At 41.3% G+C, this 13435-nt stretch overlaps 1 non-coding gene across 1 annotated transcript; it reads left to right on the forward strand.

Moving 5' to 3' along the window:
- Positions 1–629: 629 nt before the first annotated feature.
- On the forward strand, positions 630–701 carry TRNAC-ACA (transfer RNA cysteine (anticodon ACA)). Its single transcript has one exon. It is a non-coding gene; the product is annotated as a tRNA-Cys (tRNA).
- Positions 702–13435: the final 12734 nt, after the last annotated feature.

A 13435-nucleotide genomic window follows, 5' to 3' on the forward strand; every position in this document is an offset into this window, starting at 1 on the left:
TTCTCTAGAAAGATGAACATGATGTCATGTAAAAAGGGCTTTTAAATGGGAGAAGGAGAAGAAAGTGACTTGACCATGGGGTCCCACTCTGCAGATCTTTCTAGGGGAGAGTCCTAGGATATAATGGGTGGTTGATTATGGTGTGGAATAGTCAGAGGTGTCTACTGGTTCTGTGGCCTGAAAGAATTGTAGATAACTTACTCTTAGTTGAAAACGGAAAACAGGAAGATGAGGAAGAATGAAGAAGTACAAGGGCAGGAATCTGAAGAAGCAGATAAAGCGTCACTTCCCCTCTCTATCTTTTATTACTTTGTGAGAAAGGAAAATGAGGGGAAGGGTGTGGGAAGGAGTAGAAAACAGCAGACTCAGAGAACTGCTGTGCAGGAATGCAGACAGAAGGACAGACCAGGGGTACAGCCTCCTTTCACTGCATATGAGTGACTCCTCCTATTTGTAGGTGCTAAAGATGATTAATCTCTGAGCCAGCCCAGTCTTTCTCCTCTTCTGACATTCTGCTACATACTCAACATATCCACTTCAATCTCTCAAAGGAAACTCAAAGTCAAAATGTCCCATCCTGAGTTGCTCACATGTCCCAGATTTAGTCCACTTTCTCTATTCTCGGGACTTCCCTGGTGGCTCAGACGGTAAAGCATCTGCCTACAATGCGGGAGACCCAGGTTCGATCCCTGGGCTGGGAAAATCCTCTGGAGAAGGAAATGGCAACCCACTCCAGTACTCTTGCCTGCAAAATCCCATGGACGGAGGAGTGTGGTAGGCTACAGTCCATGAGGTCGCAAAGAGTCGGCCATGACTGAGCGACTGCACTTTCACTTTCAAATTTTCTCTATTCTCAGCCTGGGCAACAGCACCCACATCTATCCAAGAGCTCTTTTTGACCCTTCCCCACCCTGTGCCTTCCAGTCAATTACTAAATTGTCTTTGTTTTATCTCCTGAACATCTTTTAAAGCTCTCTTTTCTCCCCATTCTGCCTTTCATATCCTAGTTTGGCCTCAAGAATCTCTCCACTGGGCCATTGCAATAGCACCAAATCAATATCTTTATTTTGTTCCTTTTGAGTCCATTTTCCACACTGGTATCACAATGATCCATCTAAAAGATATATGGGAGTATTTCATTCCTCAGTTGAATGATTCACTGGCTTCCCTTTAACCTAGTCTAAGATGAAACTCCTTAGTGCTGATCGTCATCCCTCTCTGCCCTTCTTAAGCAATTAAAAGTTGAGAGCCTACTGCCAGGATGCTGGTTTTGAGTCCTGGCTCTGTACTTCCTAGATATGTGATCTTGTGACCCTGATTTTCTTATCTCTAAAGTGGAGATAATAATAGAAGCTGCTTCACAGGGTTGTTAGGAGATGCTGGCCCAGGCTATAAATTCAGTGTTAGCTGTTAGGTCTCCAGCTTCTTTTCTCTCCACCCTGCTTCCCTCTGCTCAAGTCACACTGAGCTCTTGTCTACTTTCTCAGTTGAAATTATGCAGTTTCCTCTACCTACACACCCACTGCTTCCACCTAGCTTTTTATTCTTCATTAAGAGCTTATGTGGCTTTCACATTCCCTCCCAGACTACGACCTCTACTAGAAGGCTTCCCTTTTCCTCTCCAGTACACATTAAAGCATGTTAGTCACTGAGTTGTGTCCGACTCTTTGCGATCTCATGGACTACAGCCCATAAGGCTCCATGCAGTTCTCCAGGCAAGAATACCGGAGAATACTGGGTCTCCGGGGGCTCTTCCCAACCCAGGAATCAAACCCAGGTCTGCTGCATTCCAAGCAGACTCTGTACCATCTGAGCCACCAGGGAAGACCTCTAGTACACATTAGGTGTGTATTAATTAATCAGTGATGGGATAAATGAATACTATTTTCCACACTTTGTGGAAATTGCTTCTTTCATGCTTTTTCCCACTGTAAGACACAATGTGTATGAAAGTTATCTTGTTCAGTGTTGAATCCTGGTATCCAGTAAGGAGAGCAACACATGAATGCATGCTATGTCACTTTAGTTGTGTCCCACTCTCTGTGACCCTATGGAGTGCAGCCCACCAAGCTCCTCAGTCCATAGAATTCTCCAGGCAAGAATACTGGAGTGGGTCACCATGCCCTCCTCCAAGAGTGACACATAGTAGGGGGTTAAATAAATGTATTGAAGGAATGAATACATTTGCCATACTAGATGAGTACTGATTTTTGAAATTTATTTATACACTCAAATGGATCTATCATGAATCATAAAATTCTGCAAATTTTGCCAATTTACGTTAGAGTTTTTTTTTTTTAATTTCATGTTCTCTCCAAGCTTCTTACTCTTCCAACACTCATCCTTAAATTATCATATGTGTTGGATGATTTTGAACTTCATGTGGCAAAATGTTTTTTGTGAACTTTAAACCTTCTCTCTGATCTTGCTAATTCAGTAAGACTGTACCAGGTTTTTATGGGTATGCAAAAAGTTACAAACTAAAAACAAGTTACTAGTCCAACCTCTAATATACAATTCAAGTAAACAAAACTATTTCGAGTGTTCCTTTTGTTCTTCAGTAACTTTTTTTTTAATGAATATTAGTGAAACTGCTTTCCAGGTAAAGACCATCTTTACCTTATAGAGAGTATGATATAACACACTTCTTTTATTGAAGGATATTAGAATACTGGTTAACCATAATCTAACTATCCATCATCCAGGGTTTACTTTTTCTATTATACTTGAGGAAAAGAGTCCAAAGACAATGAAACAAGTCAGCTTTACCCAAAACAACAACAAAACAGTTGGAGCATACATTTTGTGGCAGGTGCTTATCAATGTATTAAAAGGAACATGAGTTTTTTAAAGAATGTTGATTTACCAATATGCCAAGTCACCAAAGATTCGATTCTTTTTCTGCATTCTCTCTAAAAGGGAGAAGAATGAAATTGTCTATTTAGATTTTTCTGTAAACACTGAAGCAAAAAGAGTTCTAATTTTCATCCTCAGTTAAAAAGAAAACTTAATTAACCTTAACTCTATGTATTTTGGTCAATTGTGCTTTATTGTATTTTTTTAATTACTTTGAATGACCTCTTAATGAAGAAATGCATTTGCTCCAAGATACCTCTCACGAAAGAAGCACTCATTATGCACTGAATAAATAAATGAATGAACGAAAAATGTATATGATGTTAAATCTGGACCTTTAGTAAGACATTTGTTTGAGTCAACCGAATTCTATAAATATCATAAATGATAATCAAATAGGTGACAGGAAATCAAGATGTTTGGAAGACTGATGGAGAGGGAAACAACTCAAAACCTTGAAAACAAAGCTGTTAAATATTACAAGAACAGCCATGCCTTGCTAAACTCATTTTTTCAGGACAGAAAAGCAGATTGTGGAATTATTCACGCCAAAGTAATCCTCGCTTAATTTAATCATCAAACTAAGTTTCCTAATATGGATATTTCTTAGACTTCAATTTGTTACATAGCTAACTTATTTTCTAATAGACTGTGTTGGTAATAAGAAAATGAATTACATGCTCTTGGCAGAGAGATGACAAGTTAGACCTGAATTTATCCCACACAAACTTTGTGCCCCCTTTTAAATTCAATAAGCTTGGGATACCTCTATAATGGATCAAATCTGAATGCCAATTATAAACAGATGGTACGCCTCTGAGCCTGGCGTGCTGTGGCAAGTACAAGCCACACTGTACTTTTATGGGGTACTGTCCACAGACATCATCAGGAAGAAACATGGGCCAGCCAGTTTTGAACAAAGACCACTCAGCTTCCTATTTTAGGGCCTTCTAAATGCATAAATCCAGTTGGCTCACCATAAGCAGAACTTAACACCGCAGTAAATTTAACACTCCATCCAAGAGTGGACAGTGCCCCTCCCAAGGAGCCAACATGTAACCCTGAGGCTCTGAATGATGAAATAGGAAAACAATTAAATGAGGTGTCTGATTCTTGAAAGACCATTGGTCTTTCATTATCCACTATCTCCAAACAAGAACCCGGGGTGGACAGGATTTCAATGCAAGGAAAGTTACTATTTCATCAACTCTCCCTTCACAGCAGGGAGTTATTAAAAAATAATAATGCCTTTCTAGGATAGGAAACCTAATTATTAAGAGCATTAAACACTGAAAGATCACCACCCTTCACACCAGCTGCAGATCGTTGGTTTCACTTGTCAAACATAAGTTCATTTTTGACACTGATTTCTTAAATTTCCGCTGACTTGGCAATCCACAGCCACTTCTCACGAGCTCTGTAATATCTTAAAGACTTCACAGCTAAGCAGTTAGAAAGGATTTGGGGTTTAATTCAGCTCACCGACCTGTTGAAGAGAATCACGGAAATAAAACAATTTTCAGCAAAAGGCCTGAGAAGGCCTCTCTCCTTCTCAAAGACTCTTTGTATGGATGCCATGAATCAAATGGTTTGTCTAAGTGGTTATTCTGTACCACCAGTGAAGGCCCAGCAATGTGGCAGTGAATCACATTTAATAACTTGTGGTTAGCTGTCATGAACACTTAATTTGATGCTGAACACAAACCCTGCAGGGGCAGAAAGGGGCTGGGGAGGGGAGAGGTGGGTTAGGAGATGGGGGTTGGGGGGCGGTGAGAGAAAATTAAGATCCACTGAGATACCCAGGCTCCTTTCTCCCCTGAATAAGAGAAGGGCAGAGGTGTGTCCTGCCTGCCAGAGTTTCTGATGCTGCTTTGCAAGACAGCAGGAGAAGGGTTCTGCTTTTCTGGCGTTTACTGTCCCTTTCAAGTTCTCCCCCCCGGGCCTGTCCACGCCCCAGAAGGCCGGCTCTCCTGGCCCTACAGGAACATTGCAGTCTTTTCCAGAGTGCGATTGGAGGGCTGTCAGGCTGGCTAGAAGAATTCAAAGCGTTCCCCAGAACCCACAAAAGATTTCTTGCAGCCTTTAAGCTGTCTGGCAGGCAGTAGAAACCCCTCTTGTGTCAGCTGCTAAACACTGCTGTCCCTGTGTCCTGGATGGAGTGCGTCACAACGAGAGAATATCGCAGCCTCACATGTGGTCCGTGTGTGCTGGCGGCAGCGAGCTCCAGCCGCTTCAGACTTTTTAATTGGTCACTCTGGGAAGGCAGCTGTGTCGGGGACTTGGAGGACTTGGGAGGTGACCACAGGGCCGGGACCTGGGATGAGCCATTCCCTTCTGGCCCAGAGCGGTGGAGGCAGCCGGGGGACAGCAGAAGGCCGCCTCCCACCGTGGTCGCCGCGGGGCCTGCGACACACTCATCACCTCCTGTGCCCACCGCCCACGCCCTGCTCGCCCTGCTCAGACACAGTCTGTAGCCCCGAAGCACTTTGCAAGCATGATCTCATTCATCTTCCGCCCACTCACAATAGTTATTTGAGTTACACAAAGATTTCCTGGAGATTTCTCTAAATTGGTGTGAGAACCTCTTCATGCAGTTCAGATGTGACTTTGCAGTGACAGGAGTCCAGGAACAGGCCCTGATAACTGCAAATACTCAGGACATCTGCTTCCGAGGAAAACGGATTTTGACATTAAAAAGTCAGTGATCCTATTTTGGAACTGTAAAGCCTTAAGTGTGCTTTCAGGTGTGTGTGTATGCTTGTGTGTGTGTGCGCTCAGTTGCGCCAGCTCTTTAGGACACCATGGACTCCCCATGGGATTTCTCAAGCAAGAATTCTGAAGTGGGTGGCCATTTCCTTCTCCAGGGCATCTTCCCAACTGAGGGATCCAACCCAGGTCTCCTCCACTGGCAGGTGAATTTTATTTTTTTACTACTGTGTCACCTGGAAAGCCCGAGTTTTCAGATAGTGTCCATTTATTTTAAAGCAAAGCAAGATTTAATACATTTAAATAAACACTAAGTTGTAACACCTCTGAAGGCATTAAACACACCCTTGGCCTGCAGAGAACTTCCTGTAGAGAACTTATCTTTGGCCCACAGCCCCCCACCTCCCCCACCCCCATCCCCACTCTCCCCTTCTGTAGATGCCACATGCATCAGTGTAACTGCTGGATAAATTTGTTGGACCAAATTCCTCAAACTCAGCTGACAAGAAGAATGTGAAAAATATAGATGTCTATCTTACATATTTTAATTTTAACCTGTTTGTAGCTGTAAGAGGAAAAATGTTTACATTAAAAAGTTAGCCCAAACCCATGCAATAATGGAAGCAAGCCTATCACTACCCCAGGAAACACATCTAAAACAGAACTTATCCATGAAATAAACAGGAAACTTCTTTATTCTAAAATTGTATTAGGTACCTTCAAATCAAGATTATGGCACCAAGTTCTTTGGACCAAACTAGTCGCCACAGTAAAATTAGAAAAATAACAAGAAAGATCAACATGAAAAGATGTAATTGTGTGTGTTCTCTTAGAAAAGATACTGAAGTTGTAAGAAAATGAAAAGATTTTGAAACTGGAAAAGTCATTAATGGGAGCTTCACTTAAACTCTTCAAATGTTTCTTTCAAATGAAAATGCATTTCATTTCATTTAAATCATTTAATAATTATTAAATTATGGGGACACAAGCACAAGGGGTTCAGCGACTTCCGTGAAGCCTTCTAGCTGTCGAGTGAATGATGGGTCAAAATCAAACTCTTAACTGTACAGCTATGAAACCTGCCTTTGCTGCCTTTCTCCAGCAACATCGATGAGAAGAGTAATTGGTTATGACAATTTCACAGGGCAGAAATTGAGGCAAATACAGGTAAAAATCACAGAGCAAATTGATAACAGAAAGAGTCACAGGAGTCTGAATGGTGAACTGTTCCACAGAAAACAATATTCCTTATTTTAAGAAGTGATTTTCTTAAACCATTTAAATTCTCAGAACATTATGGGTAGACCGAAAATATGCAGATAAACACATTAAAATATTTTAAAACTATTTCCTTCTTTACTTACTTTCCAAGGCCTGAACTCGGATTTATGCTTCTCTTGAAAGAATTCCCAAGCTTCCTCTTGCAAGCTGCAGGACCAGGCCTCACTCAGGGCACACCGGGTTTGCCAACTGAAGGCAAGAGGCAGGATAAGGACCCAGGCTCAGAAGGAACTTCAAGATCTTCTCAATGCTCAGCTCCAAGTCTTCAGAATTTGGCTTCAGTGAGAAGGAAGCAAGTCCTGATTCTTCAGGACCATAATTTCTCCATGGACACACCAAAGTTTATTAGTTTCGGAGTTGTTAATTTGACACTTGCCCTCTTAGAGTTGACCTCAATGTAGAGTGTGGGGGAAGGGCAGGAAGGCAAACTGAAAACTAAAATTTCAAGGATTCTGACTGGTATGGCAAAAATCATGTCATTTATAACATTTCAGTCAACAGGCTTACTGCATGCCACATCTTCATAGAAATCCTATTATCAAAGCCACCAGACACTATATTTGCTTCCTAATTATAGACCCTGAGCTAACAGTTACTTTTTCTTCCCTATAATAACAACAACACTTTGTATTTATCTAGCGCCTTTCTTCCAACAAGCTCAAAATGCTTTGCAGACATTAACTCCTGAGTCCCAGGCCTCTGGCAAGTGGCATCGGTGATGTCCCATAGAATTGGTCCTGGGGTTCTTGAACATCTGAATTTCCATGAAGGCATTTTCCTTCACTATATCAATTATAAGAACACAACCACTGTACAGAAATGAACCTCTGCTGGGTTGGGATGTGCTTGGTCTCTGTAATTTGTTGTTGGAAAAAGCAAGGCACAGAGCAGCCTAGGACCTAACAGTGAAACTGAAAGAGCTGAACCTTGCGCCTACGAGCTAATAGTGAAAATGCTTCCTCCATCGTTTGCTTTACTTGGCCAAGTCCTACTCTGGACTTGCAACAAACCAGGAGAATTCTTCGGTCTGATTAAGTTTCATTTTGGATGTTTTTCCTTCTACATTTCCTTCCTGATTATCACTTGTAGGCATCCTTAGATTATCACCTGTGGAGAGCTTTACTAATGCCAATCTTGAATTTAGCCATAAGGGTCATGATCACATCTATGATTTTCTCCTTTCACAAGCAAGCCCTGAGGTGCTTAGGGCCTCTAGAACCAAGAAATAAAACATAGGTTAGGGGTTGCCTTTCAAACAGTTTAGTTGGAGGCCTGGAATTTTTACCTTACACTGTTACTGAAAGTTTCCAAATGGATTTTCTCAGTGGGCTCTTTTAAAACTTAACTGAAAACATAATATAGGATGGCGGAATCGTGGAGTTAGAAAAAACTTGGAGGCCTTCAAGAATTCCCTCTCCTATATTGCTGACATACCATCATTCCACTGTTGCTTGAACATTTCCAGTTTTCAAGACACTCAGACAACAGCCCATTTATATTTTTAATAACTCTCATTGATAGAAATGTCTTCATTATACAGGACTGAAGTCATCTGCCCTATAATTTCATCTCATTCAAGCTAGTTCTGCCCTTAAAAGAACCTAGCTCATATCAATCACTCTTCCATGCAATAGTTCAGGAAAAATTGAAAAAAAAAAAAAATCAGTGTTCCCTTTAAGCTTTCTCTTTGCTAGGTTAAATACTCCATGCTTTTAGTAGTTCCTCACATGACAAATTTTCCAGATCCTCCTTCTTCCTAGGTGCCATTCTCTGTGCCTCATCTATCCTTGTGTCCTTGGAATCCAGTTGTGTTCCGATTAGTACAGATCACTGTGGAACTCCAGCCTTTAGTGTGTGGTCCTCTGCGCCTCTAGTAATACAACTTAGGGTTCATCATATTTTGCTAGCCATAACATTCCCCTGACCACTATTCATTTGGAAATCAACAAAACACCTAGATCTTTTTCATCTTAACTAAGAGTGAAGCAGGCCTCTTTCATCCTATTCTTTCAAAGTAGGCTTTTGAACCATTGGTTCCCATTAAAATTGATTTGGTTAGTTTGGAGTCTAGCATGCTGAAATCTTCTGGTTATTTTTCTGTCAGGTCAGAGCTACTCTCTCCATGTTTGAATCCTGACTCATTTGATAAATCTTTTTTTGAGTGTGTGCTTTCAATTTTTCACTAATATACAAATGATCCACTATATAGTCGGTGTTATTCTAGGTGAGAGGAATACAAAAACAAATAAGATTGCTCATCTTCAAAGGAGAGATGAGAGACAGTGATCATGAGACATGAAGTTGGAGAGATAGGTTGGGGTCAGCATGACAGTCATCACTTACCTTGTTAAGGAGATTGAACTTGGCCCTTTAAACCCTAGGGAATTTTCAAGCAAGGGGAATAACTATCAGATATCTGTATTAGGAGAACATCTCTGGCAGCAGAGGGGATGATGGGTTGAAAGAAAGACCACTGGAGCCAGAAAGGTGAGTTCCGAGGTTGTTGCAAGTTTTCAGGTAGGAGTTAATACAAGCTGAACTAGGTAAGCGTTAATAAGAGCTGAAATACAGCAAGGAAAATGGCAGAGAAGAGGAAGAGACAGAATTGATAATTTTTAGGAGGTGGAATCAGTAAGATTATGAGACTGTTTAGGTAAAAAGAATAAAGAAGAGAAAGAGGCTTGACCTCTCTCAGGAGTTCAGTTTCAGTACACAATGTTATTTGCAGAGGTTAGAAAGCTTAAGAGAAGCAGAAACTACTAGAGGGAGAAATGGCTGTAATTGCAAACTGCAAGTTTGCAATTTTCTCCAATACTTCTCAGTAGCCTGGGATCATAATGGAAGAAAAGAGAAGGCTGAATGATTCTAAAAGTGGGATATTGGTAAGTTAGAAGTAACAGGAGAACTTGTAAATGCTTGTAAATGCCACTCTGGTCACTGGGTCCAGTGGAGGAGGAAGCTGGTATATTGTAGGGATAGAGAAGGATTGAGGCGTTGGGAAAGGGAAAGCAGTTTTGGTGGAAATTCAGGACTGGGAAAGGACAAGGCTTAGGAGATCGTGCTAACTTTCTAGGTCATTGAAGAAAATGAAGTTCTCAATAGTAAATTCCCCAAAACCTCCTTTTTGGGTTGATCTCAGCCTGTTAATTGATGCCAGCTCTAACTGCACTTTACAGTCAACAAAATGACATTTCCTTGTCTTCTCCACAGGCAATTATGTGTGACTTTATCAGACACCTTATTGATGATGTTCACTAAGTTGAGAACATTTTGCATTGAGTGAATAAAAAAATGACAAATTCTTAATCATGAAGGTTCTTAGTGATCCTATGTTAGCACCTAGTAATCATTCCATTCTTTTCTAAGTATTTGTCTCTTTGATTACACACTCTTGAACTTGGAAGCAATTAACAATCAAATTTTCCATTGTACATTTTTCCCATTTCTGAAAATGAAGGATGTATTTTTCCAACTCCATTCTTTAAGCAACCCCTGCCCGTATTCCTTCATGATTTCTTGAAAATCCACAGGTGTTTATGAATTCACACCTAAAATGTTAAAAGTTCTGGGCTGTGCCTTGCCTGGGTCTTGTGATGAAGACACATCCGAAATGATATATTCTACTTCAGGACACACTACCTTCTCCATTTTCCTAAGCAACCTTGCTCTACTCTTTCTAGTTTGAGGAAATTCTTTTCTTTAATAGACCAGGTGGAGTCAACACAAGAGTTGAGGGGTTCACTGTGTCACTTTTTGCATTGTAAACTTTCCTGTTTTTTTGTTGTTTCTTTTCCTTTTGCAAACACAGCTTGAGTGTTTCTGTTTGTTGTTGTTGTTGTTTTAGCAAGTCTGAGATCCTGAAGGGCTTTAGCTTTCCTGGATCTATAATTCTAATTTCTGCTACTCTATTGTGTATGTGTATACATATACATACACATACACATTTCTCCTTTCCTCTATAGCATGCATTTTACATTTTTGAATTGTATTTAAAATTGAGATGTATTCAAGGAAAAAACACAGATGACATATGTATATATATATGTCATTGGGGAGAATCAGACCCTGAGACAAGGATATGTATGCAAGGGACTTACTAACTAGGTGAACCCAGGAAAATCCAGTGAGGGAGGGGAGGAAGCAAAGGGAATGAAATCAAGTAAGAATGCAATTCAAGAAAAGGCCCAGCTTCAGCCTGATCCTGCTGAGAATCCCCAGTTTTTGTCCCCATGTCTGTCCCCATCTAAAGCAAGGGAACTGGGTTTTCACAATCCTATAGCAGTCAATCACTGGCTGGGGACTCCGGGGCAGGGGGAGGGATAGAAGGAGAGGGTGGGTCCCTCTGGCTCTCTGCATAGGAGTGCGTGTGTGTCTCTTTGTGTGTATACGTGTGCACACACAATGGTTCAAGGGCAATCTTCTGAAGATAGTTGCAAGTAGCAGCTGGTAGAAGCAAAGGCACTTGGAAACTGAACAGGGAAACTGGGAATTTGTATTCAATATTGACAGTGTTTATATATTGTCAATGTATGATAAGGTTTATATTGTGTTCAGGACATAAAATATTTATTTTTTATCTTTTTTTTTATATTGTTCTTTGAAATCTGAGGCCAACATAGACTTCTTTGTGTTGGTTTCCAAAATATCTCTCTTCTGACAGATCATTTGTGTCTGTATTGTCAGAATTCCACTTTTGGAACCCACAGGTGTCTTGAGTTGTCTTCTCCTATACAGCCTGGGGTACCCCCTTCTCCCCTGAGTTGCTCATACTAGGTGTCATTCTTGACCTCCTCTCCATCAGCATCCCTACCTTACACATTCACACTTACTCAAAAGTCATACATCCTTATTCTTCCTACCTCCAAGCCATGTCCCAAATCCATCTACTTCCCTTCTTACTGTCTGTGTGAGTCATCATCTCCTTTTGCTTATGTCCTCTCCAAAGTTTTCTAACTGTTGTCTAGACTTTCACATTTGTGCCCTCTGATCCATTTTCTACATGGTAGCTGGAATGATCTTAAAACTTCAAGGCAGGCCGGGTCACCCCATGCTTAGACATTCCAAGGCATTTCCAGTAAAAGTCCACACCTTTCCTTGGGCTACAGCTCCAGCCTCATCCAGAGCCCTTGCCCGCTTGTTCACTGCATTTCTGCCACAGGGCACCACTATATGTCCTCTTCCTGAGTTCGGTGATTTTCTCTACGGTGTCTCTTAGTCTGGAATGTTTTCCCTTCCACTCATCACTTTGCTACTTCCCATGGAGCCTTCAGATGCTGATGGCCTTTCCTGACCTAGGTAAAGTCAGTTCCCCATCCTGTTATTCTCTCTCATAACATGCCCAGCACAGTGAGAAGAAAAGCTATGGCAAGGCTGCTATTTTCCTAGGTGGTATTTATCACAGTTTGTAATTAAATATTCACTTATGTCTTACTTCCTTAGTATCTGTCCTTCCTGTTCAACTAGAAGATTCATAAGGGAAGGAATACATCTATTTTATTCCTTGATGTATAAGTCAGTAACAGTCATTGAATCAAGAGGAAGTTTGTATTTTTAAAAATAGTTTTGAAATCTATCATATTGCAGACACAGACTTGAATTGTAAAACTATAGCTTCCATTTATAAAACAGCCATCACAGGGTGAAGAAAAGCTATGATCAGGTGGCAGTTAGACCCTCATGGAGAGCTGGACCCAGGTCTTCTCATTTGTGGAGGCTCTCATTGCTACAGAGCAGTTCTTGGGATTTAAAAAGCCCACCCATCCCACTGCCAAAGAGCAATAGCATAGAATATGGGCATTATGGGCTGAATTTTTGAATTCATACGTTGAAGTCCTAATCCCCAGTACCTCAGAATATCACTGCATTTGGAAATAACTTCTTCACAGAGGTTAAGTAAAAATGAGACCCCTAATCCAATTTTATATCCTTTGAGAAAAGGAGATTAGGACACAGCCACTTGTGACAGGAAGACCATGTGAAGGCACGGGGAGAAGATGGCCACCTGAGGGCCAAGGAGAGAGGCCTCAGAAGAAACCAAGCCCGCTGGTATGTTGATCTCAGACTTTTAGCCTCCCAAACTGTGAGAAAATACGCTTCTGTTGTTTAAGCCACCCACTCTGTGGTACTTGGCTAGAGCTTCCAAGACTGACTGAGGCACTTAAGGAAGTCATAGCTAAGGTGAAAAAAGGCATTTTCTTGCTGCAGCTGAGGGCCTGACAAGAACTGGTTCGCATTATACCAAAGCCAACCGGAAGTTCCAAGGTTTGCGCCATTCTCAGGGGCTGAGGTGGAGCCACAGCCCAGAGGACTCCTTCTTACCTGCACCACAGACATGTAGGTGTGGATCGGAGGCCTCACTGCAGGTCCTCTGAAGAGCAGCTCTTATCACACCATAGGGTCAGTTTAGTGATTAAGACGATGTGACGATCATAGTCAGAGTTCTAGCTTGGGAGGTAAAAAGTGTGTTTGACCTCCCCAGTCACACTTCAGCCCCTTCTCACTATGCCCACTAAAATTAATTAATTTCCAAGCATTAATCACTATAGGGAATCTCCACTTGCAATGCTGAAGTAAGTTTATCAGTTTTCCCTCA

This window comes from Capricornis sumatraensis, chromosome 3 (genome assembly GCF_032405125.1).
Source record: "Capricornis sumatraensis isolate serow.1 chromosome 3, serow.2, whole genome shotgun sequence".
Taxonomy (NCBI): domain Eukaryota; kingdom Metazoa; phylum Chordata; class Mammalia; order Artiodactyla; family Bovidae; genus Capricornis; species Capricornis sumatraensis.